Source organism: Protopterus annectens, chromosome 6.part1, assembly GCF_019279795.1.
Source record: "Protopterus annectens isolate FY-2018-M chromosome 6.part1, PAN1.0, whole genome shotgun sequence".
Taxonomy (NCBI): Eukaryota; Metazoa; Chordata; order Ceratodontiformes; family Protopteridae; genus Protopterus; species Protopterus annectens.
Window position 1 is genome coordinate 48,457,575 of NC_056738.1, and position 18,001 is coordinate 48,475,575.

The following is an 18,001-nucleotide window of genomic DNA, read 5'->3' on the forward strand; positions in this document are numbered from 1 at the left end:
CAGATAGACATATTTTTGAGGCCCTTTATCCTTTTGGTGAGGAACTTTTGGGGCCTTTCCAGCTGCTGCAGGTGTCAGGTCAGATACATTCCGAATGGGGCATTGTACTCAATCATTGGTCTGATGAGTGATGAGTACAAGGGGACGATGACCTCCCTTGATCTAGATGTGAATCCCTTCATGATCAGGTGGGCAATGTAGAAGGTCTTCCTAACTACTTTGGCAACGTGAGTGTCAAACGAAAGGTTACTGTCAACCTGGGTCCCCAGATCCCTGATAACCTCTTCTGTGCTCAGTGGATTGCCACCTATATGGTAGCTTGGGGTAACCTTGTTTTTCCCCGAGGGGTATGACTATGCATTTCTTGGCGTTTAACTTTAGGCCATGGTTCTGGCACCAGTTATCCGTTTCTATGAGACCCTTCTGAAGGATATCAGTGTCAGATGTATTCTCGACTATGGCGCCCAGTTTGCAGTCATCTGCAAATTTTGTCAGCCATAACCCTACTGTGTTTGCTTGTACTTCTGAAAAGTAGATGCCGAACAAGAGTGGGCCCAGGACTGAGCCCTGTGGGACACCACTTGTGACAGGCTTTGAGTCTGACATGGCGCTAGCAACTCTGACCCTGTGGGTTCTGTCACTTAGCCAGTTTGCAACCCATCTTGTGACGTATGGGTTTACATTTAAGCTGATGAGTTTTTTAATGATACCTGAGTGGGGTATTGTGTCGAAGGCCTTTGCCAGGTCGAGGTAGGCTGTGTGGACTGCCTTTCCCTCATCAATGGCCTTGGTGACTGTTTCGAAGAAGTCAACCAAGTTTAAAAGGCATGATCTGCCTTTGACAAAGCCAAACTGGGTTGGATCCAAAGTCTGCAAGTCCCCTATATCTTTATTTATGAGTTCCATTATGATCCTCTCCATAGCTTTGCAGATCAGGCTTGTCAAGCTGATGGGACGGTAATTTCCAGGGTCGGTGGAGGCACCGCCTTTGTGAAGTGGGACCACAGTTGCCGTGCGCCACTCCTTGGGTACGTATCCTGAGGTGAGGCTAAGATTAAACAGCTGTCCTAACTGCGGGTTTAATTCCTCATTGAGTTCATGGAGCACACAGCCTGGGACACCATCTGGTCCCATGGATGCTGTGTTTTTCGCCTTGGAGAGAGCAGTTCTCACCTGAGCGTTAGAGATGTTTGGGGGGCTACTATCCTCTGGTATAGATATCTCTCCCTTTGGAGTTTGCACTGAACCTGTCAGCCAGTATGTTGGCAATGTCTGTAGGTTCAGTGATTTTTACATCATTTTGAACTAATTCTGAGCATATCTGGGAGTTTCCTCCCAGGTTTCTAACATAGCTAAAGAAGGCCTTATGATTGTCTTTTGAGTCCTTAGCGATTTTTCTCTCAAAATTTGCCTTGGATGATTTTATGAGAGCTCTTAGTTTTTTACTTATAATGATCAAAGGTGTCTTACCTTTTAAGGATTTTGCTCTATCTTGTAGTAGCTTCCTCCTTTTGTTGTAGAGCTTGTTTATGGCTGGGATCCACCAGACTGGACGCTTGCCTTTGGTTCATAGGTTCATAGGTTTATACTAGGCTATCTGCCCTAAGGCATTTATAAGCCTAGCCCAAATTTTTGTGGCTTACGCCACCCCTTATATGAAAAAATACTGTGCCCATTAGTTTGTTGTGCCTCTGTCCAGCAGTGACACAGAGATGATTCCCGGGGTAAACCTACGATCTCCCATCCACAGGTCAAGATTTCTCTTGAACAGAGCCAGCGAGGTGCTCTGCCTCACATGGACCGGGATTTTCTTCCACAGCATAGGGAGTCTCTGAGTGATAAATCTATCCCTCCAGCACGTCCCATTTATATCCATGCTAAGGTTTAAGTCGCTTGCTCTAGTGGTTTTGGTGGATTTGGATTTTTTGAGGTGGAGCATGTCCATTAATTCCGGGTTGGACATGGCCTTGTATGTCAGGCACATGTCACCTCTGAGCAGACGGTATGCGACTGAATAGAGCTGGAGTTTCTTCAATCTGGCAGCATATGACAGATTTTGGAGTCCCTTTATCCTCTTGGTGAGGAACTTTTGGGGTCTCTCCAATTGCTGCAGATGTCGGGTGACATAATAATATAATAATTATAATATAATAATAATATATTATATATATATATATATATATATATATATATATATATTATATTCTACATTATAATTATAATTATAATAATTACTTACAGGGCTGCACACTTTGCTTGGACAAGAGTGGATTAAGTAATTGTGGAATATTTTAGCAGCTCTTAGCCCTCAGAAAATGTCAGCCCACACGAAAAAAGAAAGCCTGATAAAGAATATAGAGTTTTTAACAAGACATGGACATTTATTTACTGAAGTCAAAGGTAGAGTCATGTCCTTAGTTTGTGGACAACAGATTGCTGTGTTTAAGGATTACAATTTGAATCTCCATTACGAGACTAAACATGAAGAGAAATATAACAACTTGACTGATGCATCGTGGGTACGGACATCTGAAATTTTGCTAGCTAAGCTGGAAAAGCAACAAGGACTTTTTACCAAGCCCTACACATCCAGGGAAGGAGCAGTCAAGACCAGCTCTGTGATATCCCATAAAATTGCACCATTCTGTGATTGGGAGTTCATCAAAGAGTGTTTGGTGGATACTGCAGCACTAATATGCCATCAGAAAAAAAGAAGCATTTGAGAATGTGCCCCTCTCCAGGAAAACCATAACGAGAAGAATCGAGGGCATTGCAGGAAATCTGGACCTTCAGCTGCAAAAAAAAAGCAGACAATTTTGACTTTTTCTCCTTGGCTCTGGATGAGAGCTGTGATATCCTCAACACATCCCAATTACTCATCTTTGTACATGGGATAACAAAAGACTTTAAGACTATGGAGGAGCTGGCAGCAATGCGGTGAATGAAGGGGATGACGATGCGGAGCAATTTGTTCATAGAGGTAAATGCATACATGAACAAGCTGGGACTGAAATGGGACAAACTGACAGGTGTTACAACAGATGGTTGTCCAAATTTGACAGGAAAAAATGTCTGATTTTTGAAGCGGATGCAAGATAAAGTGAATGAAATGACCCCAGAACAGAAATTGGTATTTTTGCATTGTATTATACATCAGGAGGTGTTGTGCAAGTCTGTGCTAAAAATGAACCATGTTAGTAACTGATAACTAAAATAGTTAACTTCATCATGGCAAAAGCATTGCATCACAGACAGTTTGTTGCACTTTTGGAGGAGCATGAAACTGAATGTGATGACATAGGTTACCACACAGCTGTCAGATGGCTCAGCCTAGGCAAATTGCTTACAACAGTATGGGACCTGAGAGCAGAGATTCGAGAGTTTTGTGAGAAGAAAGGCAAGGACACCTCACAATTTCCAGATACTGACTGGTTGGCAGATCTTGCATTTGCTGTTGATGTGACTGCACTAATGAATGAACTAAATACCAAACTGCAAGGCAAGGGCCTCTTTCCAAGTGAAATGTACAGCCTGGTGAAAGCTTTCAGGAGAAAATTGCAGTTTCTTTCAAGCCATTTGGACAGCAACATTCTCACCAACATACCAACATTGAAAGAAGCCACACCATCAGGTGATCACCTCCGCATTTACTTATCCATGTTAGGAGCACTGCATGGTGAGTTTACAAAACAGACTTCAAAACAGTTCGGAGTGAAATGCACATGACTGCTTCTCCTTTCACTTGCACTGTGGATAATGCATCCAGTGATGTTCAGCTCAAACTCATTGACCTGCAGTCTGATTGGCAGACAACTAAGTCAGTATCCCTGCTGGAATTTTATCCTTCTCTCAAACAGGAAAACTTTCCAAACCTGAGGAGGCATGCTCAGAAGACGTTGGTTCTCTGTGGATCTACATACATATGTGAACAAACATTCTCAGTGACGAACTTCAACAAATCCTGATACAGATCCCTGCTCACTGACGATCACCTGTCAGCTGTCATTCACATATCCACATCAGACATTCAACCTGACTTCAGTGAACTCACTCAAGCCCAAGACAGACTATTTCTCTCACTGACTAAAAAAACTGAAAAAAAAATCAAAGGAATTAGGCTACAAAAAAATTGCAATTGCAGTCCTATTACTTTTTTTGTATAAAGTTAATTTAATGCTGCTCTTTGAAATAGTACAAAAACATGCACTTTTCAAAATTGTTTCTGTGACTGTTGATTAAATCTCGATTAAACAGTGACGTACTGTTGGTGTTTCTACTATGCCTGTTTCACATTTTCATAGCCTAATTGTAACATCTACCAGTAAAAGCTAATCTAAACCATACAATTTATTCCCTTTTATAAAGAGATAAAATTAATGTGGAGCAGAATTGAGTTCAGCCTATTGGCCCGGCCCTCCAAAACAGTCCCAATTTCTTATGTACAAAGAGTCTTTGTTTTGTTTGGGATTGCCTGATCCATGCAGTCCTGTAGGTGCTGGTAGAAGGCATTTGTAAGTGATTCAGCGGTTTGAGTAATGTTTTCCGCCGGCTCGGGGGCCTTAAAAGAGACCACACTAGTCTTTAGAAGTGTGAAGTCAGCTTTTGAGAAGTTCTTTACTGTGGTCTTTTTTATCTCAGGTGGGGGCGGGATGAGGACCTCCAGTGAGATTAGTTTATGATCTGATCTCACCAGTGAGGGGTATACTTCCGGTGTTGAGCATTGTGACCCCATGTTCGTGATGATGAGATCAAGTATGTTTTCACCTCTTGTGGGGATGGTGACTAGTTGTTCCATGGCATTTGAGTTTATGAACTCTAGGAACCTTTGGGCTAGAGTGTTTGAGCTTGAGTAGTGATCCCAGTCTATATTAGGGTAGTTGAAGTCACCTAATATGATGGTGTTTGGAGATACATTTATCCCCTCCAGTGTTTTCAGGAAAGCTATGTGAGGTTCCTGAGTTTGAGAGGGTGGCCTGTAACATGCTACAAATTGCAGAGCAGTCTTGCCTATGGTTAATTGCACCTGGATGGTCTCCGATGCATCGTGCGTTACCACCAACCTTGAGGTGTGGGTGTCCTTGATGAATATGGACACCCCCCTCCTTTTTTGGTGGTGTCCGGATTTTGGGGCCGGAACGCATGATATGAGGTAAAACCTGATAGTGCTGGGGGTGCTCTCAGGAGCCTTGAACCAGGTTTCCATCATAGCACAGACATTGATGTTCTCCATACTGAGAAGGGCCTCGAGTGCGTGCATCTTGAGGTTGAAACTTCTGGCATTGAGCAGCATTACCCTTAGTTTTTTTTCCTTTTTTGTGTTCTAGGGTGGTAGGTTTAGAATTTGAGCCTTGCCTAAAAAAGGCACTATGGGGGTGGCAAGAGCCTTTGCCAATATCCGGAAGCCCAGGGGTGACAGGTGCAAGCCGTCCCTTGCGAAGCAGCGTGGCTTGTCCAGCATGTCATCCCAGGCAGACAGACATTGGATCCCCTTTGAATGACACCAGAGTTTAAGCCAATTATTAAAGCTGATCATCTTGTCTCTGTATTGTGGCATCATTCTTGGTGAAGGTAGGATACTGCTCAAGGTCAGTGTCATACCTGCCTGGGCTACATAATCAGAGAGCTCCTCAATGTCTCTGTCACATATCATCCACCTCTTTGCTGGACACCCTCATTTCCTCTTGCCTTCTTCCTGTCTGTCTCAAATCTTCTTCACCACATTGTCTTCTACTTTTCTGAACATGTGCCCGAGTCACAGTAATATGTTCTCTTTGATCTTTTTTGCAGCCGGAGTTACTTTGGTTTCTGCTCTTATGTCCATATTTCTTCATCTGTCCCACAGTGTGTATCCTGCCACCCATTTCAAGCATTTCATTTCCATCACCTCTAGCTTCTTCAACTGCTCTGCCTTTACTACCCAGGTTTCTGTAGCATACAGTAGTACTGGTCGCATCACTGTTTTGTACACCTTACTTTTCAGCTTCTTTGACATTCTTCTATCTTACACTACACGTGACACTCTATGCCAATTAGCTTAAGCTTCTCTAATTCTAGCTTTGACCTCTTTATTCAGACTTCCATTCTCCTCAACCACCCTTCCCAGATCCTTGAAGCTGTTAACCTGTTCAACTATCTTCCCTTTTTCTCATTATTTATTTTTTTATTTTATTTTACATGTACTGACTGGGAAAGTCCGACTGGATACATGTCCATTTTCAACGGAGGACCGGAGAAATAAGCTCCAAATACAATGCCAGAAAATTTTGAATAAAAATAAACAAATTAAAGAGAATTCCATACTAGTAATACTCAAATTAAAAATTGTTAAAACCTTGTGTCTACGCGGTCCCCCCCCCCCCCACCCCTTAGGTACGGTCATAGGCCATGACAAACAAGGGTAGGTAGATATTACTTATACTAAAGAAAAAATATTTTTGGTAGAGTAAGAGGAGAGAAACACCACAGGAGGAGGAATTTAGAAATTATAAACTTAAGAGAGATAAGCCAAGAGGCACCAGTGTCAGTCAGGATTTGAACATGGACATAGCCATTATGATTTTAGGAAGATTTTATGCTGATGTTTGAAAAATGGAGTGGAAGTCAGGGATGTAAGTTCAGTTGGTAGTTTATTCCAAGCTTTACCAATTGAGTTAGTAAATAGGGAGTCACCAGATGTATTGTTAGCTTTTAGGGAAGAGACAAGTAGTCTGTTGGCAGATTGCAAGGTAGCAAGATTTTGATACGGGATAATAAGGTTTTTGAGAATGGGAGTTTTTGAGGAATGATGCAGAATCTTGTGAATGATGAGTTGCTGAAAAAGAAAAGTACAGTTGTGTACACTTACCATAAATGTAGATGTTCGAGTGTATTCACTGTTGCAGTCATTACATTTGGGTAATCCTGCTGGCCAGTCAGCCTGAATTCCAAAGTCTTGGGTCCTGCATCGGCTGTCGTCGCCCCTTCCCTGACGTCAGGTCGTCAGGGGTATAAAAGTAGCAGCTGACACCATTTTCTTTAGTTTTTCTTGCCCCAGATGTCAGGTGCCCCCAAAAAGGGTAGTCAAAATTTAGATCTATATATAAAATAACATGCAGCAATATAAACTTTACCTTCATCCACCAGCAAATACACCACATAGGTTGTATAAATCAGAGAAGGAAAGATAGGTTCCATCAGAAGAAAAAGGGGGGGGATGGCGGGTGGGTAACCTGGACTGCAACAGTGAATACACTCTAACATCTACGGTAAGTGTACACAACTGTAGTATGTTCTTCGTGTTTCACGGTTGCAGTCATTAAATTTGGGTAGATTCCCAAAGCTATGGTTGGGAGGCTGGAGCTAAACAGCATTAGGAGCAGCTATGAGACCCTGCAGAAAGTACAGTTGTGTACACCTACCATAAATGTAGATGTTCGAGTGTCTTCACTGTTGCAGTCATAACTGTAGGGTGTTCCTACCGGCAGGCAGCCTGAGGTCGGCCAGAATTCCAAAGTCTGGGTCCGGCGTCGGCTGTACCAGCAAGTACCCTGACGTCAGAATGCAGAGGTATAAGGCTGACAGCCGACGCCATCTTCTCCAGCCTTTCTTGCCCCAGATGTCAGAAGCTCCCCAAAATATCCAAAAGGTGCCCAAAAAGAAACACAAATACACCACAAAGGAAGAGGAGATAGAACAAACAAAAAATAAGAGGGGAATGGTGGGAGGGAAACCCCGACTGCAACAGTGAAGACACTCGAACATCTACATTTATGGTAGGTGTACACAACTGTACTATGTTCTTTGTGTTTCACTGTTGCAGTCATAACTGTAGGGTGGAATCCCAAAGCTGTGAAGGAGGGTGGAGGTTATGCAGAAGAAGGGGCAGCCAGAAGACCCTGCAAGACAGCAGAGGCAAAACCTGCCCTAGACTTAGAATACAAAGGGAGATTATAGTGCTTTGAGAAAGTATGCACTGAACTCCAAGTGGCAGCTTCCAAAATGTCCTTGGTAGGCACTCCTCTGAGAAAAGCTGCTGAAGTGGCAGCTGCTCTAGTAGAATGACTTCTAACAGTACCTGGAATCTGTTTCCCAAAATCAGAGTAACAAAACCTTATTCCATGAACAATCCATTTGGAAATAGTTTGTTTAGAAATAGCCTTGCCTAGAGAACTGGAGGCATAAGAGATAAGCAACTGATCAGATTTTCTGAAGTCTTTAGTTTTGTCCAGGTAAAATTGTAGTTGTCTGTGTACGTCCAATGAATGTAAAATCCTTTCCCCTTTGTTTTGAGGATTTGGAAAGAAGGTAGGAAGGTGAATAGTCTGATTTAAAGCCACTTTAGAAATCACCTTAGGCATAAATGTAGGATTGGTCCTCAAGGCAACTCTGTCTTGATGGAAAATAAGGTATGATTCCACAGCCATGAGAGCTTGCAACTCTGACACCCTTCTTGCAGAAGTCAATGCTAATAAGATAGCTGTCTTCCAGGATAAGAACTTGATATCCGAAGCAGCAGCAGGCTCAAAGGGAGGTAAAGTAAGCTTCTCCAAAACATAATTAAGATCCCAAGCAGGAACAGGAGGAGTTCTGGGAGGTCTTAAATTCTTAGCCCCTCTCAAGAATTGTCTCACCAGCTGGTGAGAAAAGATGGGGGGGATCAGTGTTGAAATGAGCCGAGATAGCAGAAGCATGGATTTTGTTGGAAGAGGAGGAGAGGCCTTTAAGCAAAAAGTCCGAGAGGTAAAGTAAAATGGAGGAAATATCAGGCAAAAGAGGATCAGAACCTCGATCCCGCATCCAAACACAAAATCTTTTCCATTTAGAAGCATAAGATTTTCTAGTGCTAGGCCGCCTAGCTTCCAAGAGAACATCCAAAACTTGTTTGGGAAGAGCAGAAGGATTCAAAGGCCCTTGTAGAGCCAAGCTGCCAGGCAAAGAGTCTTGATTTGAGAGTGTAGCATCTGACCCTGATGCTGGGACAGAAGGGAAGGAGACAGAGGCAGAATCTAAGGAGGTTCCAAGAACAGGTGTCAAAGTTGGATACCAAAACTGCCGAGGCCAATTTGGAGCTATCAGAATGATAATCTTAGGTTTGTCCTGTTTTATTTTCAGTAGCACCCAAGGCAGAAGAGGAAGAGGAGGGAAGGCATATCCCGAAAGATTCCTCCAGCTGAAAGTCAGGGCATCCACTTTCCATGCTGTTTTGTGGAAGGACCTGGTGCAAGAGAGAGGCAACTGATGATTGAGACGGGATGCAAACAGATCTATCTGAGGGCAACCCCAAACTGTTGTAATCCTGTTGAATAAGTTGGGGTCCAGCATCCATTCGTGGGGATCCAGAAGATTTCTGCTTAGGCTGTCTGCTAAGAGATTCTGTTTTCCTGGGATGAATTGAGCTTGAAGATGCAGATTCAGATTTAGAGCTGTGTCCCATAGACTCATGGCTAGTCTGCAAAGGGGGTAAGAGTGAGAGCCCCCTGCTTGTTTATGTACCACATGACTGTGGTATTGTCTGTACGAATCAGAAGATGTCCTGGTTGCAAAAGTTTCTGGAAGGCTAGAAGAGCATTTTGGACTGCCAACATTTCCTTCAAGTTGATGTGCCAGTGAAGATGCTCCTTTGTCCAAGAGCCCTGCTGGCAATAGTCTAGAAAATGAGCTCCCCTAGCATAATCCGAAGCGTCTGTGGTTATGATCTGAGAAGGATGAGGCAGATGACAGGGATTCCCTTTGTTTAAAGCACAAGTCCTGGACCACCAAAGGAACTCTTATTGGAGGCAGGGAATCAGAGGTATCATTGTATCCAGACTGTGGTAATGCTGAGACCATACACTCTTTAGATACCATTGAAGTTTTCCCATATGAAGCCTTGCATTTGGGATCAACAGGATGCAAGAAGCCATGTAGCCCAATGCCTGTAGGAATTTCCTTGCAGTGAGCTGAGTTAAAGTAGCCAAGGTTTTGAAAATTGATGCCAGTTGTACTTGCTTTTCTGGAGTAAGGAAGGCCTTTTGCAAACTTGTGTTTAGAAGAGCTCCCAAAAAGATCATTTGTTGAGAGGGGATCAAATGTGACTTTTTTGTGTTCACTGAAAATCCCAGTAGTAGGAGAAGATGCTGAACAAACTGCAGCTGTTGAAGTAAAAGATCCTTGCTGTCCGCCTGGATAAGGCAGTTGTCCAGATAGGGGTAAATTTGTCTGCAATAAGCTACTACTGGAGCCAGGCATTTGGTAAAGACTCTGGGCGCAGTAGATAAGCCAAAGGGCAGTGCAGAGAATTGAAAGCGTCTCAAGCCTGCCTTGAATCTGAGGTATTTTCTGCGTTCCTGTCTGATGGGAATGTGTAAGTAGGCTTCCTTCAAGTCCAAATGTCACCATCCAAGCATCCTGGGAGAGCATGGGAAGAAGTTGTTGTAGAGTAAGCATCTTGAATTTTAGAATTTCCAGAAAAGTATTTAATACTGAGAGGTCCAGAATAGGTCTCCATGAGTTTTGTTTTCTTGGGACCAGAAATAGTCTTGAGTAAAAACCTTTTCCCATCTCTGGGAGTGGAACAGGTCTATGGCTCTCATGGCCAATAAAGCGTCCACTTGATTTAAGGCCTCTGACCATTGATGTTTTGGCAGATCTGGCCAAACGGAAGACCTTGGCAGAGTATGAAAGTGGAATTTGTAGCCTCTTAAAATCACGTCTAAAACCCATTTGTCCTGGGTAATAGGAGTCCAATTTTGGTAAAAAAAGAGAAAGTTTTCCTCCAAGAGGAGCTTCCAGGCAAGGAGGACCTGTAGCCCAACCGAGAGAGTCATTGGGTCTGCTTCCTTTGTGATTGAGGTCTGTCTTCTCCCCTTCTAGGTGAAGAAGCAGTCTACTGTCTGGACCTATAAGAGGCCTGTGCCCGACCTCTGGAGCGTCTCTATCTTCCCCTTTGAGGCCTGTCAGACACGGGAAAGGACCAATTTTTGGAGGGCCAATTTCTAGAAAATCTACAAGGCTGAACTTGTAAGAAATCTTTAACTGTCTGCATAGATTTCGCTTTTTCTTCCATCTTTTTAATAACCTCCTCAGCCTTGGATCCAAATAAAACATCATGTTGAACAGGGGCATCTAACAGTTTAGCCTTAACCTGCTCAGGTAAATTCTACTCACGAAGCCAAGCATGTCTCCTGATAACAGTACCAGAGGCTGTGGCCCTGCAAGAAGCTTCCAAGGCATCAAAACCACAATGCAAACTATGTTTGCTAACTTGTTCAGTTGCATGCAATACATCCTGTAATTCCTTGTCCTCTGCACATGCAGGAAAGGTAGAAAGCCTTTGCTTTAAAACAGACAAAAGAAATTGCTGATACTTGAACATGTGAAACTGGCAATTTAAAGCTCTAATAGAAAGAGTAGCAGAAGTATAAACCTTTTTGCCCCACCTGTCCAAGGCACGGGAATCCTTTTCAGAGGGAATAGGATTTTTAGATGAAGCGGCCTTAGCAGCCTTAGAACCCTGAGAAATAGTTTCAGGATCTGCAGAAGGGTACTTAAATAAGAATTGATGGGAATAAGGGACTCTGTAAAATCTATCAGGCTTAGAAGGAGCAGGCGGCAAGGAATCAGGATTTAGGTTAGCTTCAGGAAAAAGCATCATCCACAATATCAAGTACAGGAGGAATAGCCAAAGGTCTGTGTTGAGGAAGAAGGAGAAATTCCCTAAGTCTCTTCTTGGAGGCAGAATAATCCTGACCTTTCCAATGAAAATGCTCTCTCATCTCATGTAAGGTTTCCCCAAAAGAGAAATCTTCAGGGGGAGAAGCAGAGGGAATAGAGTCCTCTGCATCTGAATCCTCATAAGGAGGAAAAGAATAATCCTGGTCAGAGGAAGAGACAGAAGACACAGAAGCCTGATCAGAGGAATCATAAGGTATATCCTGTCTAGGCCTTTTTTCAGGAGGAGGTTGAGAACCCCTAATCATTATAAGTAAATCCTCAGCCATCCGTAGTAATTGCTTCTGGGACTTGGGAGCTGTATCCGAAGCAGCTTGAGAGGAAAAGTACAGTTTTGTACCTACCATAAATGTAGATGTCCGATAGGTATGCATCTGCAGTCATAACATATGGGTTGTCCTGCCTCAGGCAGCCCTTCGGTCGGCCGGATTCCAAAGTCTGGGTCTGGCCTCGGCTGATGTCGCACTTCACCCGACGTCATAGCTCCTGGGGTATAAAGGCATCAGCCGATGCCATTTTCCTCAGTGTTTCTTGCCCCAGATGCCAGGTGCCCTCTAGGAAGGCTAAATTTGGATAAATGTAAAAAATTCCAAACAGTAGAAAGCAAACTATATATACATATATACATACATACAAACAAATACACCATAATAGATTCCCCCAGCTAGCTAAAAGAGGGGTAAGTACCCTAGGAATACCACAGAGGGGAAGGAGGGTGGGTAATCCTGACTGCAGATGCATACCTATCGGACATCTACATTTATGGTAGGTACAAAACTGTACTATGTCCTTCAAGGATGCATCTGCAGTCATAACATATGGGTAGAATACCATAGCCAAACTGGGGGAGGAGGCACTAAGATAATGATGGTGTAGTTAAGATCCCTTGTAAAACAGCAGTTGCAAAACCTGCTCGGGATCTGGAGTATAAAGGAAGATTATAATGCTCGGCAAATGTATGCACGGAGCTCCAAGTGAAAGCTTCTAAAATGTCTTTGGTAGCCACTCCTCGTAGGAAAGCTGTAGTGGTGGCTGTAGCTCTTGTGGAGTGAAGCCTGATATTTCCAGGAGTTGTCTTTCCATGAAATGAGTAGCAGAATCGAATGCAATTTCCTATCCATTTTGAGATTGTCTGTTTTGAAATTGCTTTTCCTTGCACTCCTGTTGCATATGCTACCAAAAGCTGGTCAGTTTTTCTGCTGGCCTTAGTTCTGTCCAGATAGTAGCGCAGTTGTCTGTGTACATCCAAGGTGTGTAGTAGTTTTTCTCCCCTGTTCTGTGGGTTGGGGAAGAAAGTAGGTAAATGAATAGCTTGGTTCAAGGATACACTGGATACCACCTTAGGCATAAAAGTAGGATTGGTTCTCAGAGACACTCTATCCTGGTGGAAGGTAAGGAATGGCTGCACTGCCATTAATGCCTGTAACTCAGATACTCTTCTTGCTGAAGTGATTGCTAGCAGGAAGGCAGTTTTCCAAGATAAGAACTGTAAGTCTGCTGTTGCTGCTGGTTCAAAAGGTGGGAGTGTTAATTTTTCTAGCACAAAATTGAGATCCCATGCAGGCAGAGGTGGTTTCCTTGGAGGCTTTACATTTTTGATCCCTCTCAAAAATTGTCTGAGGAGAGGATGAGAGAAGACAGGAGGATCCATGTTGTACTCTGCTGAAATTGCTGATGCATGAATCTTAATGGAAGAATAGGACAGGCCATTGTGGAACAGTTCTGCTAAGTATTCCAGGATGTGTGCTAGGTTTGCCAGTGTGACATTTTCTCCCTTTTCTGCACTCCAAAAGAGGAATCTTTTCCATTTGGCTGAATATGTTTTCCTTGTGGAGGGTCTGCGAGCCTCCAGGATAATGTCCTTAACCCTCTGAGATAAATCAGGTTGGTTTTGTTTTATGCAATTTTCCAAGCAGTTAGCTGCAGCGTTTTTAATTTTGGATGCAGGGTCTTGTAGTTGTTCTGTGTTAGAAGTAAAGGACATAGAGGTAGAGGCCATGAGGGCATCCGAGACATGCTTCTCAGTAGCAGGTACCAGTGTTGCCTTGGCCAGTCTGGAGCTATCAGAATTACCTTTGGCTGTTCCTCTCTGATCTTCAGTAGAACTTTGTACATCAAAAGGAGAGGTGGGAAGGCATATACTGTCAGGGCCTTCCAGCTGAAAGAAAGGGAGTCCACCCTCCAGGCAAGTGGGTGGTATACTCTTGAGCAGAATTTCTTCAGTTGGTGGTTGAGTGGGGAGGCGAACAGGTCTATCTCTGGCATTCCCCATTTCTTTGTTATGGTTTTGAAGATATCTGGATGCAGCATCCATTCGTGAGCATCCGTGGTAGTTCTGCTTAAGCTGTCTGCTAGTGAATTCTCTTTCCCTGGTACAAATCTGGCCTGCAGTTGGATGTTGAGATTCAGGACCAAGTTCCACAGGTCCATTGCCATCCGGCATAGAGGGTATGAATGTGTGCCTCCCTGTTTGTTGATGTACCACATGACTGTGGTATTGTCCGTCCTTATCAGCAGCTGTCCTTGCTGGAGGAATGGTCTGAATGCCTCGATTGCATGCTTCACTGCCAGCATCTCCTTTAGATTTATATGTAGATTCAACTGGTCTTGGGACCATAGGCCTTGGATGCAGTTGTCTTCCATGTGTGCCCCCCAGCCTAGGTCTGAGGCGTCCGTGGTGATGGTCTGCCTTGGATGTGGTTTGTGGAAAGGCAATCCTCTGTTTATCTGACAGGCCTGAGCCCACCACAGGAATTCTTTTTTCAGACATGGAATGATTGGTATCAAGGCTTCTAGACTGTGTTTGTGTTGAGACCATACATTCCTTAGGTACCACTGTAACTTTCTCATATGCAGCCTGGCATATGGGATCAAGACTATGCAGGATGCCATGTAACCCAGGGCCTGCAGGACTTTCCTTGCAGTAAGCTGAGTTTGTCTTGTTAATGCCATGAAATAGACTGGTAGTTGCTTTTGTTTTTCCTCTGTGAGAAAAGCCATCTGAGTTATTGTGTCCAGTTCTGCGCCCAAAAATGTTATCCTTTGGGATGGCACTAGACTTGACTTTTGTATGTTGACTGTGTATCCCAAGGCTTGCAGCAGTTGTATGACATTGGCCAAATCCTTTATTAATTTTGTCTTGTTGTCCGCTTGTATTAGGCAGTCGTCCAGGTATGGGTAGATTTGAATTCCCTGAAGTCTGCAATGAGCAATTACTGATGCCAGGCATTTCGTGAATACTCTGGGCGCAGTAGAGAAGCCAAAGGGCAATGCTGAGAATTAATAATGCTCTGATCCTGCAAGAAATCTGAGGTGTCTTCTGCAATCTGGTCGTATAGGGACGTGCAGGTATGCCTCCTTGAGATCTAGAGTCACCAGCCAAGACTCCTTGCCCAACATGGGAAGAAGTTGCTGTAGGGTCAGCATTTTGAATTTTGGAACAATGAGATATGTGTTCAGTGCGAACAAGTCGAGAATAGGCCTCCATTGATTTTCTTTTCTTGGTACAAGGAATAGTCTGGAGTAAAATCCTTGGCCTTGTTCCATAGATGGTACCTTTTCTATTGCTCTCATCCTTAGTAAGCTGATGATTTGTTTTAGAGCCTCTGATTTCTGGCTTGGTGGAAGGTTTGGCATTCCTCTCTTTTTTGGTAGAGTGTGGAAGTGAAACCTGTAGCCCTTGTCTATTGTTTGTAAAGTCCATTTGTCACCTGTAATGCAATGCCAGTTTTTTGAAAATAAAGCTAGCTTTCCGCCCAAGGGTGCTTCCAGTTGTTCCCTGGTAGGCGGAATCAGAGCCAAGTCATTGTGTCTGTCCTGTGGAAGTGGTTGCAGTCGCAGCTGTGGTGGCACTTCTCTGGTTGGCAGGTTGCCACTGACTACCCCTGTAGGCACCCCTTGATTGACTTCTGCCTCTTGGGCGTCTATTTCTGCCTCTCTGTGCTCTGGAGGTGTCTGGAAAGGACCAATTCTTTGAAGGCCAATTTCTGCTAAACCTCGGTGGTTGGACCTACAAAAAATCCTTGACTGTTTGGACAGACTTTGCTTTTTCTTCCACTTTCTTTAGAACCTCCTGTGCAGGGGAGCCAAATAAACTTTGTTTCTCCATAGGGGCATCTAGGAGTTTAGACTTAACATGGTCTGGTAAGGATTGTTCTTTTAACCAGGCATGCCTTCGAATAACTGCTCCAGTCATAGCTGATCTAAATGAAGCCTCAAGTGCATCATAGCCACATTTTAAGAAATGATTACTGACCTGCTGAGAGTTGTGTACCAAATCCTGAAGGGACTTACAGTCTAAAGGTTCAGGAGAGGCCAGCTTTTTATTCAGCTGATCTAAGAAAAATTCCTGGTACTGTATCATGTGAAATTGACAGTTTAAAGCCCTGGCAGAAAGAGTAGCAGATGTATAAACCTTTTTACCCCATCTCTAATGCTCTAGATTCTCTTTCAGAGGGTAGTGGGTTTTTGGCCGAGGCAGCTGCAACACCTTTAGGGCCCTGAGAAATGGTTTCTGGGTCTGCAGCATGGGCCTTATACAAGTGGAAGTGAGAATCCGGGACCCTGTAGTATCTGTCAGGTTTGGCAGGGGCCGGGGGAAGAGAATCAGGGGCAGTACTGGCATCATTGTATGCATCATCAACCACTGAAAGTACAGGTGGTATGGCTAAAGGCCTATGCTGTAGTAAGTGTAAAAAAGTCCTTAGCCTTTTCCTAGAATCAGAAAAATCCTGACCCTGCCACTGGAAGTGTTCCCTCATTGAGTGTAGGGTTTCCCCAAATGAAAATTCTTCTGGAGGAGAGGCGGAAGGAATGGAGTCTTCTGCATCAGAATCCTCATAAGGTGAGTATGGGCCTTCCTGATGGTCAGATAAATCTGAACCATCCGAGGAATGGTCAGAGGAGAGAGGGTCAGGGGGTTCAGTCCTAGGCCTCTTTTCAGGAGGGGGTTGTGAGGCCCTGTCTGGGTGAGGTTGGGATCCCCTGATCAGAGAAATAAGGTCCTCAGCAAGGCTGAGAATCTGAGAACTTGAGGTAGGCCTGTGAGCTTTTGTAGGTAAGGCCTTGGAAAGTTTGGCTGCTTTAGCCCTGGAAAAGGCCTTGATAGACATAGAAGCAGGGGGTCTAGCTGCCCCACGTGTAGGAGTAGAGATGTCCAACGGAGTAGTGTCAGACAAATCTTGTGTGCTTGCTTCTTCAGTAGGAATTTCTGTAGCCGACTCAGCCATGGCCTGTGTGGCCTCTGTTATCGGAGGCATGCTTTCGGCCGAAGGGAGAACTGAGGTCTCGGTTTCAGCCGAAACCGAGACACTCGCGGTAGGCCTAACCATGGTTTCAGCCGAAACCGCGGGCCGCGAGTGTCGGTCCTTTTCCTTGCGTTTTTTTAGCTAAATGTGTAGTCGGAGTCTCCGACAGGATCTTACATGCAAAAGTGGAGCCAAAAAACTCTTCTGCAAACTCCGACCGACGTCTAAGTGTCCATCGGTTGAAGGAAGCACAGGCTAAACAAGCTGATACGTCGTGGTCTGGGCCTAAGCAAGGAAGGCAGTAAGAGTGGAAATCCTTATGAGGTATTTGTTTCCCACAAGTTAAACAATTATTTACTTTGTCTGACATCGGCTGAGGCAAGAAAGAGTCCCCAACGGGGTACTTAGCTTTTTTAGAAGTCTTCGGTAGTTGAAATCTCTGGATCTGACCGACCGGCACTTGCGAACAGCTTCTGCTTCGGGCACCGCGCGGCAAGAAAGACTGAGGAAAATGGTGTCGGCTGATGCCTTTATACCCCAGGAGCTATGACGTCGGGTGAAGTGCGACATCAGCCGAGGCCGGACCCAGACTTTGGAATCCGGCCGACCGAAGGGCTGCCTGAGGCAGGACAACCCATATGTTATGACTGCAGATGCATCCTTGAAGGACATCCCTTGGTTTTACAGGAGTCTTTGTCTTTGCCTTTGTCTTTGTAGAAATAGTGATATGAGAAGGCCTGAAGACTCCCTCAGAAGCCGGTACCTGCACAGCGGTTCCGGACCCATCTGAAGGAGTGACGTCCGAAGGTCCTGCAGCAGATAAAATACTAGGCCTAGATGGCTCCCCATGGGAGTCCGTGTCGGCGATCGGTTCCGAGGTGGCGGACGACAGGGGCTGCAAAAGCGCCTCACTGACGACCGCCGAACCCGAAGCTGGCTCCGGCTGCAAAGAATCCTGTTTGGACCTCGGAGGCCTATCCTTGTCCTTGCGTTTCTTTTGAATTCCGGTTGTCGGTAAAGTATCCGACGACATCCTATAATTGAATCGTCTACCGAAATAATTCAAA

At 44.4% G+C, this 18,001-nt stretch overlaps 1 protein-coding gene and 1 pseudogene across 1 annotated transcript in view; one reads left to right on the plus strand and one right to left on the minus strand.

The window, feature by feature from the left end:
* Positions 1-18,001, minus strand: part of GTF3C2 (general transcription factor IIIC subunit 2) — a 2,978,836-nt gene that overhangs the window by 2,794,959 nt on the left and 165,876 nt on the right. The gene's annotated exons all lie outside the window — the stretch shown is intronic.
* On the plus strand, positions 2,957-3,726 carry LOC122805253 (annotated as a pseudogene).